This window comes from Nymphalis io, chromosome 12 (assembly GCF_905147045.1).
Source record: "Nymphalis io chromosome 12, ilAglIoxx1.1, whole genome shotgun sequence".
NCBI classification, from domain to species: Eukaryota; Metazoa; Arthropoda; class Insecta; order Lepidoptera; family Nymphalidae; genus Nymphalis; species Nymphalis io.
In genome coordinates this window covers 12778626-12797746 of record NC_065899.1, presented here as the reverse complement: position 1 = coordinate 12797746, position 19121 = coordinate 12778626, and the positions used below count along the sequence as shown (strand labels likewise).

Sequence of the window (19121 nt, the reverse complement as noted above, 5' to 3'; positions counted from 1 at the left end):
TTCGATTATTTTCTCAACCTATACTGTTATATAAAGGCGAAGATTTTGTTTGTTAATTTCATCGTTTTATCGCGCTAATCTTACGATCTACCAGCCCGCTTAAATTAGATTCTACAAAGAAGAACCGACAAGAAACTCTGTAGTTATACTTTATATTATATAAAATTAAATTTATATATCCCGTAGGAAAAGTGATGAGTAATGACACCATGATTTTTAATAATAATAGATTTGGAATATTGTAGAGTAGTATTTTTTGACGGGCTGATGATTAACTTAAACATTGCTGCCATATGAAATATTAACCATTACATACATCACTAATATTAAAATCGAACACTTTCTATTAAAAAAATTCAGCATATCATGGATACTAGAGAGTGAATGGAATATTTTTTCTTCTTTTAGAAAAATATCTGGTCCTCTCAACCGGAATATGTAGTGTATTCTTATCCATTAAAATCCCCGCGATGGCTATCCTTGGCACGGAATGGCCTCTTGCGCGAAATCTTTTCAATAACTTTCCATAAAAGTAAGTATTTTCAAAAAAAGTTTTACATACAAAGAAAAATGTGGTTACAAAACTACGCGTTAATACTTTAAATAACATATTTGTGTCGGGTTATTTAAACCCGACACTGGTGGTAGGGCTTTGTGCAAGCTCGTCTGGGTAGGTACCACCCACTCATCAGATATTCTACCGCAAAACAGCAATACTTGATATTGTTGTGTTCCGGTTTGAAGGGTGAGTGAGCCAGTGTAATTACAGGCACAAGGGACATAAAATCTTAGTTCCCAAGGTTGGTGGCGCATTGGATATGTAAGCGATGGTTGACATTTCTTACAATGCTAATGTCTAAGAGCGTTGGTGACCACTTACCATCAGGTGGCCCATATGCTCGTCCGCCTTCCTATTCTATAAAAAAAAAAAAAAAGTCTGCTAAGCTTTTATATTTTTATAATTTCCAAAAAAATCTGCTTTCGATACTTAGATAATGTATAATCGTAATAATAAACAAGCAAAAGTACTACATCGATATTCCTAACTATTTTTAAATATAATCTGTATTCCTTTTATTTTTAGTAAGGTTCTTAAAATGAAGTAATTCTGAATCGTGTGCTTATTTCGTGTAGTGTAGAATCGAGTGGATCTAAGATGAATGAGAGTGCAGCTTGAATCAGACGGGCTTTACTCAGTTGATTAAGAGGTATTATTGTTCGAAGAAACGGGAAGTTCTTAAGAAATATTTAATACTTAGAGAATAACTGTTGGTATATTTTATTTATCCCTTTTTAAATGTTATCATTACGAGTCCAATTCAAATATTTAACTTAATCTTAATGACCATTTTAATTGTAAATATATTGCTATATGTTAGCTACCATTGGCACGGGTATTATACGGATTTACATAAAACTGTTCTTTTCACAAACTTTCCGAGCAAATGTCTTGTTTTTTGGGCCAAGAACACGACTCACTAAAGCTTCATCACAATCGGATGAATGGCTTTAGATCGCATTGAGAATAAACACCCAAATATTCATTTTTATTTATATATATAGAAGATAACCACTATATCTTTTTTATTAAATATATGTAAACATAGCTGTAATCGACATATGTCCGTTTTATTTAATTTATATATTAGTGCGGTAAGGACGTATTATACTCGTGAAACATTGAAAAGTGACTTAAAATGTCATAAATATTAAAGCCAATATCGCATATCGCTTGTGAAGTTACGAGATAGTGTTTTGCGGTTACAAGTTTATTCTTACAGAACAAACAGCTTACAACAATCATCAAGACACAAACATTTGTAATATGAAATATGAGTCGGTATGATATAAAATAATATGCGATTTCCCGTTTTTATTTCTTTGATATAAAACACATCATTAGAAAATTCCACTGCTGGGTAAATGGAGTACGATTACCTCTTATGGAAAAGAATGAAGCATGTAACGCGCTGCAACAGACGAGCAGAAGATTAACTATAAACAAAAATTAATCATATAAAATACATACAGATTTTTTTATCATAGTAGTGCCCGTTTCTTAAGGAATTACTAATATTACTATATACCCCTCCAATTAAGCGTAAAGGTTAGGATCGAACCTGCGACTTTTACGTCGCTTTACCAATGCGCTATTGTCGTTTCAATTCGCGTATTCCATCCACTGATCCATCTAGGCAATAAATTTGAATATTCATTTCAAATGTCCTTACTCACCGTAATATATAAGAATAATTCAAATACTAAATGGAAATCAAATTACATTCCAATAAACAAAGTGGGATTCCTTTGATGTGAGCTCGCGTACGAGTAGGTATTTGAAATATTCGTAGCACTGTTCATTAATTTTCTCTTAATTATTCACGTGTTAGGCGCCTGTCGATTTTTTATAATTTATACTAATAATAATGTCCTCCAGACAGATTTCGGCCACGGCGGCCAATCTCAAGAGAGATTAGCCAACTACGCAGGAGATATTATGTGCACAAGTGTGTGCGCAAACACAGGTGCACTCTCTATTCCCTAACTATCATAATCCGATGGGACGGCTATCCGACACGACCGGAAAGAGTTCAGGCGCAGGACCAACGGCTTTACGTGTTTTCCGAGGCAAGGGAGTGTACACACTTCCAAATTCTACACTCCGGGCACTGAGAATTTTCTGACAGAAAAACCCAATAACTTTTTATTGGTCCGACCTATGAATTGAACCCAGGACCTCCGGGTCTGCGGCCTTATATCAAGGCACTAGGCCAACGAGGCAATCTATACTAATATTATAAATGCGAAAGTAGCTCTGTCAATCTGTTCCGCTTTCACGGCTGAACCTTTGAACTTAATTCGATAATAATAAAGCAAGCTTAAACACCAAGAAAAGATACATTTATAGTTAACACCTATCCTTCACCGGGTGAAGACGCGGGCGACAACTAGTACAAAATAAATTAATAAAGTTGTGAGACAAGTATGAGGATATAAATGTCGCACTGCTGGCTTTTGCTCCTTTTGATGAGATTTGGAGTTTATTACATAACGCTGTCTTTATTCATGTCCAGTAAAGGTTGGTAGATACACATGTAGTAGATTTTTATCCAATGCAGTTTTCCTTAACCGCCGAGCGCGAGATGAACTTTAAACAAAAATTAAGCACATGAAAATTAGTGCTTGATTTAGGGTTTTGAATCCACAAACTTCGGTTCTGCTTTACATGATAACCACTGGACCAGTTCGGCTCAGAATCAATTAAAGCACTTGCAATTAAGTACACAAGATGTTAAAACTTTTTCATTAGCGTTTCTCTTGAAGATTGCGTCTAGAACGTTCCACTCTATTTTGACCTTGACGTTTTACTCATCACGCCCAAAGAAGTTCAACTTCTCAAAAGTTTTCTAGTAAACACCTTTAAAGTCCGTGTACTTTTATGTACCAACGTTTCTATTTATGAATAGTGAATCTCGAAGTGCTGCATTTGACATGGGCAATCTTCAATCGTTTCAGTGTTTATATTTATGGTAAACGCTGGAAATCAATCCTAGCTAAAATTTAAATAACTATAATATATATAAATATATACGCCGTTTTTTATTATAGCCTTAGAAAAGTATAAGCTTTGAGTTTGAACATAGGTGTCATCGATATCATAAAAGTCGAAAAAATGTATGAAAAAAAACGCTTAAGAGTATTTATAACTTATTTATTGTTAACTAATACATAATACACCTGGTGTGAGTTGTAGAGGAGTTGGGTACTCTGCAGTATCACGTCAGAGTTATGCTATTGTAATATCATCGAAACCACTGTCGAACCAGTAAAAGTTCCTTACATGAACAACTAGATATTAGCTGAAGACACTGGTGCTGCAGAAAATATTAAACGTTAGTTACAAGACAATGCGCCACCAACCTTAGGAATTAAGATGTTGTGTCTGTAGTGGATACTGGCTCACACACTCTTAAAAACAAAATATGTATTGCTATTTGATGGAAGAAGAGTTTGGTATCACCGCTAAGAACTTTCATGATCAAATCACCGCTCAAACAAAATCAAAATCAGTTCATCCGTTTAGTATACTTACGTTTGCCGTATAGTAACTCTATTTTGGTTCGGCGGTTACAATATAACGTTATGTTCAACTTTTGCTACGTATACTGAATTCTGGTTTAAGTATTAGGCCTATTTTTTCGAATCGAACCTGTAGGACGAAAATGGTTGAAACTAGTATACAATTCGGAGATAAGGAACAGAAAACAGTTAAATCAGTTAAAGAGCCGCTATGAAACATAAAAATTAAAATATAAATATTTTAAACCTGTATTTTTTATATATTTATTGTATAAGAAAGTAAGTATACGAAATCGAAACTACTTTTAATCTATTGAGCCTTAAATAAAATATATTATGAACTATATTATGACATTCAAAGCTTAAAGGATTATTGTTTAGTCGATAGTCATACAATGTTGTGTCTTCTTGTTTCGAATGTCAAAACAATAAAGACAGAAATCAGTGTTAAAATAAACAACCGCTTAGCGACTTTTATATGTAAGGCCGTAAGTCTTTAAGTGTCTATGAAAACCCGAAAAGAATTCGAACCAAACAACAAAAGCTAATTGATTATTAACCCATATCCTTCAATTCAAATCCCACTTCTATTATCAGTGTGACTGTTGGAATTAAAAAATAAAAACATTATTGATGTTGTCGTATTAGTATACAGATCATGGTCTGTTCCGACGTAGCTTGTACCAAATGCTATCCAACACATCTGGCGTACGTAATTTCATTATAGGGAAAAACTTTCTTAATAAGAACGCTTGCTTTTCAACCATTTCGCTGTTGGGATGAATTCTGCAATCATGGCTGTCTAATTTAGTTTTTAGTTGTCTATTATAAATATAAAATAAATCTTAAATAACACTAATTAAGCACATGAAAATCAGTGATGCTTGCCCGGGTTCGACCCACAACCATAGATTAAGATTCATGCGTTCTAAACACTGGGCAATCTCGGCTTCGATGTAGTTGGTAAAATGAGAATTCGAATCTAACCTACAAGAAACAAGCGTCGTACTATTCGTTGGGTTTTCCGCATTTGAAGTGGTTTATAATCAAAGTGGATAGATATATACAAAGTGTATTGAGTCTTACTGAACTCGATAAAACTTACATTTTAATATAAATCGAGTACTTATGTGTTATGTATTCGTTTGTTCCGTGTGTGTTCCTAAAACATTCACCCGCTGTTAATCTTTGAACTGAACTACTCCACAGAAAATATTATTATATTTTAATAAATGGATAAAAATAAGCAGTAAAACGGTAACTTTAGCCGAATTTACTCCTCATTATTTTCTCATATTATCTTATTTATCTTCAAAAAATTAAAATCTCATATTAAGTTTAAGAGATTAGTGTTAATAAAAATTGCCTGTTTAAAAGTGGTTTGCGAGCTGATGTTTCAATAAAGGCTTGAGAAAAAAAGACGTGAGATGTTCGATAAATGTATAACATGGAAAGATCGCGTGACTTGATATTGATTTTATAATATATATTTCCTTTTAAACTTGAGGTTCTTTGTTCAATTTAAGAAAATGAAATTTGTCACGTCATTGGTCCAAATTATTAGTTTTTTCAGTTAGGCACTACAAAAGAAACGTTATCATTTTCTAGATAGATAGACATGTCAAAGTGACACTTTGTCTTATTATTTAAAAGAATACGACGAGGTGAATTCCATTTCGTGCTAAGATGACTATTTATATATTAAATAAAGTGACGTCCAATATGATTAGGTCAACATGAGAACTTATGAAATAAAAAATGTTTTAAAAATCATATCATTTATTTCTCATAGAGGAAATATAATATTTAAGAATACAACATTCATTATTTAATACACACGTTCTCAATACAAATTATCATTCATTAAATCTAAATATTTTTTAAAGCCTGAGGATACCCTGGGCTAGAGCCTTTTCTCCTTTTTGCAGAGATTGGAGATTATTCCATCATGTTTTTTCAATGCAGGGCGGTACATAGTACATCTATTGTATTAATTGATATGTATTATTATTATTAAATGTAATGAATTATAAAGACAATTGGGCCCTTTTCTGTTGTGTGCAAGACATTATGTATTATACGTTTTATTCGAACAAAAATATTATGCTTAAAAATATTTTAAAAAAAGTGCTAGGCGTATTCTAGTCAAAAGTGGTGGCCATGGTGGGGTGGAGGGTGATGGTGTGGGGGTCCGTGGTGGTGAGGTGGGCCGTGGTGGTGGGGCGGTCCGTGGTGATGCGGTGGTCCGTGGTGATTTGGCGGCGGCGGTCTGTAGAAGTGGGGCGCGGGGCCATGGCGTGGTGGCGGTGGATGATGAGGTGGAGGTGGCGGGTGGTGCGGCGGCGGCCAGTGGTGGCTATGTGGAGAGCCGGGAGGTGACATAGCTGTGAAATAAATGATGGCAGTCAAATAAACATTTTTATAACAAATTAGTTTGAGACCATTTGTTTATTTTCAAAGCAAATGTTTACTTTCAAAGCGTTGCTAGACAATAGACTACATACACAGACTATAGTACCTACAAATATTGTGTAATGAAAAAAATGAAACATTGTTTGATTAGTTTTTACCCACACATGAAAAGGTGGTAGCACGAACAACAACCTTGAAATAATAGCAGGTCGTTAAGACGGCTAAAATAATTGCTGATTCTTATTCAAACAAAAGAAAATGACGATTCGTTTAAATTAATCTAGTTAGCTACAGTTGAGAAGATGTGAAAACAAAAAAAATATTTCGTGTATAACAGCCGTGTGGATCCGGCAGGGTCAAATAGAGAGCAGCTTGTGCGTATCACGTATGTGTCACACTCTTAGGCAAATGCAAAATTCGAGAAACATTTCTCTTAACGTCAGCAGGTTCCTAGTTGGCTGGGTAGCATTAATGAGGTAACTACGATGAAATGATTCTTGTGAAATTGTTTGTCAATTAAAAAAGTATACTTGACACCTTTGTCAAACATAAAAGCGACGCATGAAATTAGGAAGAACTTCGACCTATTTTTCTGGGTGGTGCGAACAGTTATACCAGATAAACCAAAACTGATCGTAATAGAGTAACTTGGTGGTAGGGCATTGTAAAAGCCTATTTGGATAGGTACCACCCATTCATCAGATATTCAACCGCCAAACAGCAAGAAGTATTGTTGTGTACAGGTTTGAAGGGCGAGTGGGTCAGTGTAACTACACAATGGATATGTCCCTTAACGACAACATCTTAGTTTCTAAGGTTGGTGGTGCTTTGGTATGGAGTGGTTAATATTCCTTACATTGCCGATGTCTTATGGCGGTGGTGACCACTCACCATCAATCACATATTTTAATAGGAATATACTATAAAAAACTACTAAGTATTTATTTGTAAAGCGCGTCGACGAATCATTTCCATGAAAGGCCAGTCGTTAAAGTTAGTCATATCCTTTTTTTGTGCAGCTCACACATTGTTTCAAATTTAAATAAATGGGATGGGTCAATAATGATGATGACTCAAGATGAGAAGTATTAACAGACGCACAGTACATAGTGTGTTCGTTTTTTAAAGTCCAAAAAGTGGGGTAGACCAATATTTATCATCGGAATATTACCTTAGTTACTTCGTAAACACGAATTTGCTGATGAAAATGAAATCACACTTGCTTGATTATAATACGTCCAATACTGTTGGGTTTTTGGTTCCCGTGTTTATTTTATTGATTTCAATTTTATCACTGATATCGAAGATACGATATGAGCTCGTGATTAATTGGAAAAACATTGGTAAGTTATTATGTATGTTATCTTATCTTTGAAAGGGTATTGTTGATAAAGATAAGTTTATATATTTGCACACATATAAATTTGAATGCATGTATTTGTGTTACGGTTTTGTTGGTCTTGGTCGGGTCGGGCCAATAAAAATTATTAGATTTTCCTATTGAGAAATTCTCAGTAGCAGTCTGTAAATTCCATGCCTGAGAAAGTACGTAAAGCTCCAATAGCTTGGTCTCTCCGATCGCGTCGAATTGATGACCCATTGAATCATGAGAGTCCTTGTAGTTTCATAATGAAGGCATTAAAACATAGTGCCCAACAATTTAAGTGCTTTTTTGGATACATTCATTTTGAATTACTTGATAGAAAAACCCAATTATATACCTAATCCAGAATTGAAACCCGGAAAATTCGTAGCGTACGGGCTAGTCACAATGACTAATTAGGCATTTTATGTGCAGTCCTGAGCAGTAAAGAATCGTATTACAAAACAGTGACAGCAGTTCCAGCATTAGCGACCAGAAGTAATATTTAATTTTTTAAATACAAACACAATTTTGTGTACATATCTATCACTAATACATTATTTATTTATGTTTTTGTATTTCAATATTTATATATATACGTTATGTATGTGTGAGTTTAAGTATATGTGTTAAACCATTTTTTTGCACACAGTGCGTGGTGGAATTAGCTCCAAATGTTCTATCTTGCTCTTCCTAAGGTTAGCTCGTAGACCGGGTCTGTCAGAGGCTCAGTACGGGTTCAGGGTTGGTCAATCAACTATAAGAGGCGGTGGCCCGAGGGGACGTAGTCCTGGCGGTATCGCTAGATGTTGCGAACGCCTTATAGTATAAATGTAAAAGTGAGTTTGTTTGTTTATTATGCTTACACGTCTAACTATTCAACCGATCATCATGATATTTTGTATACACGTTGTTAGGGTGAAATAAAGACAGAAACTAGTACTACTAAAACTTTTTTTTTATAGAGTACGTAGGCGGGCGACCCTATGGGCCACTTGATGGTACGTGGTCACCAACACCTATAGACATAGGCATTGTAATAAATGTTAAAAATCGCTTACATCGCCAATGCACCACCTACCGTGGGTACTAAGATGTTTTTTTTTTTTTTATATGTACGGGATGGCAAATGACTCTACTCCACCTGATGGTAAGTGGTAGTAGAGTCCAAACGCGACGACGGCCAGTACAGTCGGGAAGAATGTTCTGTACTAGCCGTCACCGCCTTGCCGGCCCGCAAGATGCCTCTTCACGCCTCGTTTGAAGGAACCCGGGTTGTAAGAGGAGGGGAACACGTGAGCTGGTAAGGCATTCCATTTTTTGGTAGTGCGACAAAGAAAGGAGTTGCCATATTTCTTTGTGCGCGATGGAATTGATGTCACAGTTAGGCGGTGACATCGAGAACCAGCTCGCGTGGACTTAAGAAGGAAGGGGGAAGCAGGAATTAGAGAGAATAATTCCTCAGAGCACTCGCCGTGATACAGTCGATAGAAAGCGCTCAGTGCTGCTATCTCGCGACGCAATTGTAAAGGTTCAAGGGTTATGTCATGTTATGTCCCTTGTGCCTGTAATTACACTGGTTTACGCACCCTTCAAACTGGAATCCAAAAATACTAAGTACCGCTGTTTTGCGGTAGAATCTGATGAGTGGGTGATACATACCCAGACGAGCTTGCACAAAGCCCTACTTTGAACAATCGTAAATAAACAAAATATTCAACAATCGTATTTATTTATTTAATTAAAATGACCCCATAAAGTTCTAAAACTCGGAATAGTATCAATTCAAATAATAAAAATTTCATTGTTTAGAGTTTTCATCGTCTGTTTGTTTTCAAATTTTCTCAAAGGAGCAAATTGTATTTACTTATCGCGCTCCGTTTACTTACAAGGTATTTAGGTTTGCGTCGCCTTTTCTCAGTTTTGTGTTTGGAAAATGGAGTTTCCTTGTTCGAAGATGAAGCGGAATACTCAATTGATTCTCCCGGTTGAATTTTATTAGCCGTTTTGTTTGCAATGCACTGCTTGTTACAAGCTTTTAATAAAATTGCATTCATGTACACTGTGTACATTTTGATTTTTCTATATGGAAAAGCGTTCTTTAAAAATTTTAAATGTAATGTTTAAAATTAAATTTATTTCAGTAAATTTCCAACAAAGAATACAATTCAAAAACTTATAAAATATTTTTTAAGATTTATATGTCTATTTTTATTGTGCGTTATTTATTTTTACTTGTAATCAATACCAGCAAGCAGTTTAAAGGATAAGGTTACAGCAAATATTAAAAAAATATTATACCTTCATCTCAGCCGGAAGATGTCCAGTGCTGGACAAAGGCCTTCCCCAAGGATGGATCTCCACGGCAATTTGTCTTGTGCTACTTGCACCGCGATCCTCACAAGGTTATCGGTCCACCTTGTAGGTGGATCTGTCTCCGATTAGTCTTCCAGTTCTTGGTCGCCACTTGATAACCTTTCTATATATTTAAGTATATATAATTAATTTTAAAACTAAAAGGAACTACCTATGATATTTTTAAAATATATTAAATTTAGCAGCCCTAATAGGTTTGAAGAAAAGACTAGATTCACAATAAAATACTTGACTGGGATCAAATACTATTGTCTAAAATATAACACAATATAACTGATTTTAATTAACTACTCCCCAGGACTGATTTCGAGTGGCCAAGAATAATTAAAACACACACACATAATCCACGTTCATTGTGTTTTGATCGTAAACAAATTAGCAGGAAATAGGTTCAATACGATCCAAGCAATATAATGGGCCACCTGCTTTGTTACCTTACGCCGTAGTTCTTGAGATCCTGGGTTGAAACCACAAGCTAGGCCAAACAAAGTTAATTTGTCTTTATTTTGAAAAATTATCAAAATTCGCCTAAAGCTATCATGCGTCGGAATGCACGTAAAGCCGTTGGTTCTCCATCTGGAGTCTAGCCGTTTCTGATTGTTAACCCATCGAATTTTGACAGAGCGTCTGTGTTTGCGCACGCGCTTGTACAATGTAACATCTTCTGTGAAGTTGGCTTTGATAATGGCCGAAATCTTTTAGGATAACATTATCATTGACCTCATTTCATTATGAAGTTCAATATTAATAGTATTTAATATATTTTAAGTATGTTAAATTTTGTATGTTAATTAAAAATTATATATATTTATAAGTATATTTATATTTAAAAAAAATTAAGGTGTCGCCGAGATGGCCTAGTGATTAAAACGCGTGAATCTTAACCAATGATCGTAGGTTCAAACTCGGGCAAGCACCATTGAATTTTCATGTGCCTAATTTGTGTTTATAATGAAGCTTCATTTCGTGCTTGATAATGAAGGAAAACATCGTGAGGAAACCTGCATATGTCTAATTCAATTGAAATTCTGCCACATGTGTATTCTACCAACCCAATGCGGGGAGCAGCGTGTTGGAATAAGCTCTAAATCTTCTCCTCAAAAGGGAGAGGAGACCTTAGCCCGGTAGTAGGACATTAACAGGCTGTTACTGTAAGTATGTTAATATATTTTCAACTTGCTTAATAAATGATTATAAATTCATTTTATTTGCTTTAAACATAATATTTAACTAAATATAAAAAAGGCATAATATTACAATTTATTAAAGTAGGTATGAAGAAAGTCACAATACATATTTTATTATTAAATTAGAAAACAAATGTATTATTATAATTGGTCGTTAAATTAGACTAATACAATTTATTAAATAATATGTTCGACATTTATCGCAGGAATTATTTTACAGAATTAATAGCAATTGTCAACTTGAATTTTAAATATGGCCAAACTTTTATATCGGAAAGAAATTTTTTATACATAATAAGTTATAGTCACAGTGAATGTCCCACTGCTGGGCTAAGGCCTCCTCTCGTTTTTGAGGAGTAGGTTTTGGGGCTTATTAATAATAAGTTATGAGTTTAGTTGCTTATGAAAATTCGATAATATTTGAAACTTTAAATAAACGAATTCATTATTATGAATTAATTTACTCATAACTGATTACTATGAGTAATCAGTTTAATTCCTTTGTGACAAACGTCACATATGTATAATACATAGTGATTTGCAATATGTATGTTTTAAGTGTAATCAATTTGTCAATATGAAAAATATGATTTGTTTTCTTTTATATATTATTAGAAATAAATACGAGATTAGTTCAATCTTATCTTCAGGCTTTTGGTATTTTTTTTTTGAGACAAGACGTTGGAATCATGTCAACAATTACAACTTGGAATTGTAAAATAAATATAAAACGTTAAAAAAACGTTTGTGTGTTAAGGATATGATACAAGTAATAAATTCTCACATCACACATCTTGGTAATGAAATGACCGATTTGTCCAGACCGTTTTAAATAATTTTTTTTTATAAAATAGGTACACAGACGGCCAAAAGGGCTAATGAATTAGTTATGTATTATTAGTTATATACGATATATATCTCATTTACCCTTTAAACCGGAAGTATTATTGTTTGGCGGTGGAATTAAAATACCAATAATTATTTATAAATATATGAATACATAAGTTGTTTGCAAGTATTGAGCTGTCCGAATACTGTTTTAATCTTATCAATAGCTTAATCGAAAATAAGATAACAGTGCTATCAATAAAACAAACTCGTCGGCTCTGTGAAATTCAGTGTTTTTTGTACTTTTGCGAAGTAAATTGTAATATCGTTATAACATTTGATATTTGTGTTTACGTTACAGGTAGACATTGTGTTATATTATTGAGTTTTTTATAGTGTTTATCATTAACAGATTTATATAATTTCGCTTTTTTAAATAAAGTAATAATATATATATATATATATATATATATATATTAAATAATAATGTTGTGTGTTTTTTCTGTTATTTAGCAATGCACAAGCTTCCTTGTGGGCCTCAGTGTCGCGGTGGTCCCTGTCTCCCCCACTGTTACTTTCGGGACCTGCCGCGCGAACCACCTCACATGCAGCAATGGCAGCCACCACCATACAGTCAACCACCAGGTGGCAGCTACCCTCCTCAGTATTATCCACATCCACACCCGCAACCGTATCCGCCAATGTATCCGCCACCACACTACCCACCTCAATACCCACCCCCTCCCCATTACCCCCCAAATAATGATCACATGCTGAGATAGACTACATTCAAGACTGGAATTTTGTTTTTTGGCCTGATTATGTAATTATTTATTAACAAAGGAAGCGTGCGGGTCGTTATATGATATCTTTGTGCAATATTATATTTTTACCTTTTTTATGTTGGTATAATAAAATATAAAATCGATTATTTACGTTTCATTTACATTCAGCTTAATTAGAATAAAAATAAAATTATCTTTGACGAGCCGGTTGGCGTGGTTGGTAGATACTTGCCTTTCATGCCGAAGGTTGTGGGTTCGATTCCTACCCAGAACAGACATTTGTGTATGAACATGTCTGTTTGTCCTGAGTCTGGGTGTAATTATCTATATAAGTATTTATTTACAAAAGTAAAGTAGTATATGTAGTATATCAGTTGTCTGGTTTCCATAGCACAAGCTTTGTACAAGCTTAATTTGGGTTTAGATGGCCGTGTGTGAAAAATGTCCCAGGATATTATTATTATTATCTTAAAATTAAATTTAAAGAATTTATTGAATAATATTAAAAAGTGAAAAATTGTTTAAAATGTATTCTGGTATTTCAAAGTAATCAATCGCGCGCTGGCGCATAAATAGTGAGCACGTGACGTCACAGCAGCCAGCCGTGAGTTACGGTTATGGCGTCGCTCTTCCGCCGCCCCTGGCCTCCAATATCCGGGGCATCGTTGCGACTTTTTTCGATAGACGCTATCTGAAAGATTAAAATGATTCATGCTACATTTTTTTGTTCATAATTTGTTTATATGCAATAAGGCTAGGAGCTATTTCATTATCCATTCTTATTTATATTTACCAAGCAATATTTTTTTATATTAATCTAACGTATGATATAATGATGAATAGTTAATATTCGGTAAAGAAATCAGTGATATATTGGAATAGAGTAATCCTTCCTAGTCTTTAATTATGTATAAAGAAAAGAAAGGAGATAACATAATTGCTTGAACGCGTCAATGTTAACAAAAGATCGCGGGTTCAAAACGGGCAAAGCAATACTGAATTCTTATGTACTTAATAGGTATCTGCACTGACAAGTTGGATAGATTGAGGTTCAAACTATCTTATAAAAAACAGGGGTTCTTAGGCCAGCAGCGGGACATTTAAAGGGTACTCTAAGATATAATTTAACTAAAATAAGGTTTCTATATTTAATAATAAGCATAAATATAATTATTGAGGGCTTAGTAAAGGTTCATGCTAATCCATGACTTTCGGTCACTTATCACGACCTGTAAATCGAATAGCCTTAACTGTTGAACATCACGAACGTTGCCAGTTCTTGAAAAATTATTTGAGAATTGCGAAGTGCATACTTATCGCCGTGTTTCAGGTTCGACTGCTTTCGTTTTGTGGAATTGAAATAATTAAATGTACTCTATTAATATAAGATGTTGAGAAATTGTAAGCGTAGTTCTCGACTCTGAAGTTAGTTTAGTTCGTTATTAGTTCGTAGTTTTGCTTCATGGTCCATATATATTGTAATGATTTTATTCTCCTTTCAGAGCCATCTGATGGTAAGTCATCACCGCCCATAGACATTGGCGATCTAAGAAATTTTAACCAGTCAAATCGTAAAGCAAAAATACTAATATTGCTGTTTAGCGGTAGAATATCTGAGGAATAGGTGGTACCTACCCAGATGGGCTTGAACGAAGGCCGAAAATGTAAATTACATTCAATTCATGCACCAAACTTAGTTTTTGGAAAGCGAATGCCATAAAAAATATAACAAAGAAAAAAAAAATGTCTAGATAATATTATTGTCTATGGTATGCATTGGAGGGAAGACTGACTCGGATGCCGCGACGGCAAAAGGCGTGATCCTCTTTTATGCCTCGTCATACACCCCACCGTCTCTCTGGCCACTCCCTGATTATATGTATACTTGGCGATATATATAAATCGTTGCTAAATATTATTATAATAAAAGTAAAAATATTTTCTTATATGAAGGAAATTTTATTTTGATCAATTTCACTTCATATTTATTGATTTTCTTTAATTTTAAATTCTTTCAATAACTATCAGTTTCGATGTTTCACATCAGCCGGGCGGGCCATGACGGCTATGATTTTAATAATAATAATAATAATATCCACGTTATATATATATATATTATAGAATATAAAGGCGGACGAGCATATGGGCCACCTGATGGTAAGTGGTCACCAACGCCCATAGACATTGGCATTTAAAAAAATGTTAACCATTGCTTACATCACCAATGCGCCACCGACCTTGGGAACTAAGATATTATGTCCCATGTGCCTGTAATTACACTGGCTCACTCACCCTTCAAACCGGAACACAACTCTACCAATACTGCTGTTTTGCGGTAGAATATCTAATGAGTGGGTACCTATCCAGACGAGCTTGCACCAAGATGGACCACTAGTAAGCATAGTGTATATAGTGTATACATAATGAATACATAATGAATGTTAGAAGATACATACATAGGGTATATATATTCTAACATTCATTGTGATCGATCAAACGGCGACGAAGTTTATTAGTCTCAAATAGATACATATATAAATATACATTTTATTTATAATGTATAAAGTTTCGATCGGCTCGTTAAATATACTTTACCAAGAAGAAACTCATATTATTAATTAGTAATTGCTTCTAATATTTAAATAACATAGCGATGTATGGGAGGTCTTATTGATAATTTAATATTCCTATTTAGCAAACGGCGCAAATTGAAAGTCCTTAGGCAATAATATTTTCTCTTAAAAGTATTTTTAATGTAATATTCATAAAAATGTATATATTTTACTTATAATATGTGAATTTTATTTATCATTTCTGCGAATTATTTGTAATGAACTAAGATTAATCTGATAATATAATCCTACAAGGCGTAAAGAGGCTTAAAATTAATAATTCTTCTTCTAAGACGATATTTTAAAATAATCTAATAACGAAAATAAATAAAAATAATATATATAAAAAAAGGATCTGGATAAATTCTACTAACGAAACGTAATCGTTTCCGTTTAATTAATCATTTTCCTATTTTACTACCGCAACGATCCAGTCACCGTTCCGTCGAAGTGGGATCGGTTTTGGTTGTTGTTGGGAAACTATTTGTTTTTCATTTTATTGTGTTCATATTAGTTGACGGTAGAGCTCCTATATTCTAGCGACAAACAGCATGTATAGTATTAATTTATTTTTATTAGTGAGGCAGTGTAATTACAGCCACATAGGACATAAAACTTTAATTGTCAAGATTGGTTTAGGCGACGTAAGGAAGGTTAAAATTTCTTACGGCGACAATGTCTGTGGGCGCTGGTGACCACTTACACGTCGCCCATTTGCCTGTCCGCTTATTTTACTTATTATTACATATAATACATATAATTGTCTCAAGTAGTTCAGCTTTTATCCATTGTAATATGCCTAACCTTAGTTTTATTTTTGCTTTCTAATTGCTCCCCAGGCCCCAAGCCTTTAAGGGCTTTACTCAGTAAGACTTAAGACGGCCATGCTCTTAAGTGTGTAACGCTTAGATAACTTTTTTATTTGAAATAGTTTTAAAATTGGTTGAATTCTTGTATAAACCTTAACTCTTTCAGCCTTGTCAGATTTATAGTTCCATCGGATTATAGAAGTGAAAGAACAGAAAGTGCACTGCTGTATGATTTGAGAATGGCCGTCGTCACCATGATAGGTCAGGAGGACATCATCATCCTCATCAAATCTTTGTTGTTATGTGATCCAATCGCCAATCATTATTATCTATCTATTAGAGGGGGAGGTGTTAGTTTAGGTTAGGTAACCCTATATCGTTTTCTGTACCCCTGAAAACGCGTTTGCGTTTTTATTTTGGGAGATAAGTAGTTAAGTTGTAAAAGCGTAACAAACAAACAAACGAATTTATAATATTAGAATTTCTCCATTTTGCCACGCACTACACAATGATACATAGCTTATTGAACGTAAAGAAATATGTCAATATGTTTGTTATGAAATGTTTCAACTATTTCAATTTTACATATCTGTTAAAGGCAATTGTGTCTAGGAGAAAAAATAAACCGCAACGAGCGCTTGCAGAAACAGCTGAACATGAAAGAAACCAGCGATATCAAAGCGATACCGAAGGTGGAATAAGAAATAACTGAGCACAACTTTCTACACTTAATTAAAAATATTTACAACAGGTTGCTTGCCGCTACGTTTGTGTTAAACAAATGTGGCGGTTACCGCAACTATAAATGTTTAGTTTATTTCAAATAACGTATAATGTTTATGGATTTAAAAACACACATCAATATTAAAGTAAATCAAAATAATAACAAGATAAATCAACGACGCGGAGAACAGGTTTGTGAAGATTTGACTATTTAAGAAAAATCATATAAAATGTTTCGTATTTGTTATCAGTAATTAATTTGTTTGTTCTGTCATCAAACAGTCGCAAAATATGAAGTCATATGACGTCATAACTCTCACTATTGCTTAAATATTGCCATAGAAAGTATAAAATCTAGTTCTAAAAATGTAGTAAAAATATATATATATATGTATTTATATACATATATATACATATATATTGCCTATTATCTATAGATTATATGTTTATGGATTTTGTCAAGTTGAACACTTAATATTATTACATAATTTTTTTCACGCTAATAGTGCTCGCGGTTTCACTCGCATAAGAGGGGAGATGTTGGTGATAAGGAGGTTGTTAAAAAAGATGCATATGCCCTTGTTCGTAGTTAAAGCTTCCTTCATACCAAATTTCATCAAAATCGGTTCTGTGTTCTAGACGTAACGTGACGAGTTACTTTTTCATTTATAATATACTAGCGTTTTGTCCGCGGTTTCACTCGCGTAGTTCCCGTTCCCGTGGGAATACGGGGACTAAATGTAGCATATTTTACTCGCTGATAATGTAGCATTGCTGAAAGGATTTTTAAAATCGGTTTAGTGGTTTAGGCGTGAAAGCGTAACAAGCAAACACACAAACTCACATTCGCATTTGTAATATTAGTTAGGATATAATAAGTATAGGTTTGTAGTCGCACTAAATTACGTTCGCGTATTTTGCTTTTTTTAGTTTGTGAAATTTATATAGCGGTGGTTATATATTTGTATTCCATATGATATTGTATGACAACCCTGAAAAACCTAAAAGATATAAATAAATTTAGTTGAATGTATTTTAGTTTAAGAAGTAACTTCTTCAACGAATAATGTTTGTATGTAACAAGCCGTTGTTTGTTACTGCGCTGGCTTACTTGTCTATCTTAAAATACAAACGCAACTTTTTATTGTTTCGTAAGAGATAGAGAGAAAGATCCTCAAAATTTTACGTGTTTTCATTTTAACATAAAAAAATATACATAAAATAAAAATCAATTATCAGATTGAATTATCAGACAGAACAAGTACAACAGTTCAGCAGTGAATGATTGGAAATTAAAAAAAAAGATTGGTAATTTCAAAATATTTTCCGACTGTTAATTGCTATAAATTAAGTTATGTAATTTGGACCGTATATTTTTCAAGCGTAACAAGAGCCGCTACAAGTGTATTGCTGAAGTTCTATGATTTAACGTTACAATGCACTATGAATGAAATGAAAATGAATATTTGATGAAATTTTGGCTTAATTAATATTACGTGAAAAATTCTGATTTAATATATATTTTTAATGAGCATATTTTTATAATATACGAATGGGCAAATGGTCCACCTGGTGGTAAATGGTCAACACCCACCATAAAACTCGGCGCCGTAAGAAATATTAACCAGCTGCTACATCGCTATTGCGCCACCAACCTTGGGAATTCTGCTAATTAAGATGTTATGTCTATAAGGTTCAAACCTTCTCCTTAAAAAGGAGGGGAGGCCTTAGCCCAGCAGTGAGACATTCACAGGCTGTTACCGTTACTGTATATTGTTCCTGAAGTTACACTGGGTCAGTCACCCTTCCAACTGGAACTCAACAATACTGAGTATTACTATTTGGCGGTAGACTATGTGATCAGTTTCTGGTAGCTACTAATACGTGCTTGCACTAACTCTTACCTCCAATTATCTCGGTAACGCACAACGGCTACTTTTCATCTT

General features: G+C 34.0%; 1 protein-coding gene and 1 long non-coding RNA gene across 3 annotated transcripts in view; one reads left to right on the top strand and one right to left on the bottom strand.

The window, feature by feature from the left end:
* LOC126772529 (HIG1 domain family member 2A, mitochondrial) overlaps nucleotides 1–19121 on the bottom strand; it is a 397572-nt gene that overhangs the window by 74919 nt on the left and 303532 nt on the right. The window lies entirely within an intron of this gene.
* On the top strand, nucleotides 12548–13174 carry LOC126772532 (uncharacterized). The gene is made up of 2 exons (XR_007669670.1): nucleotides 12548–12607; nucleotides 12760–13174. It is a non-coding gene; the product is annotated as an uncharacterized LOC126772532 (long non-coding RNA).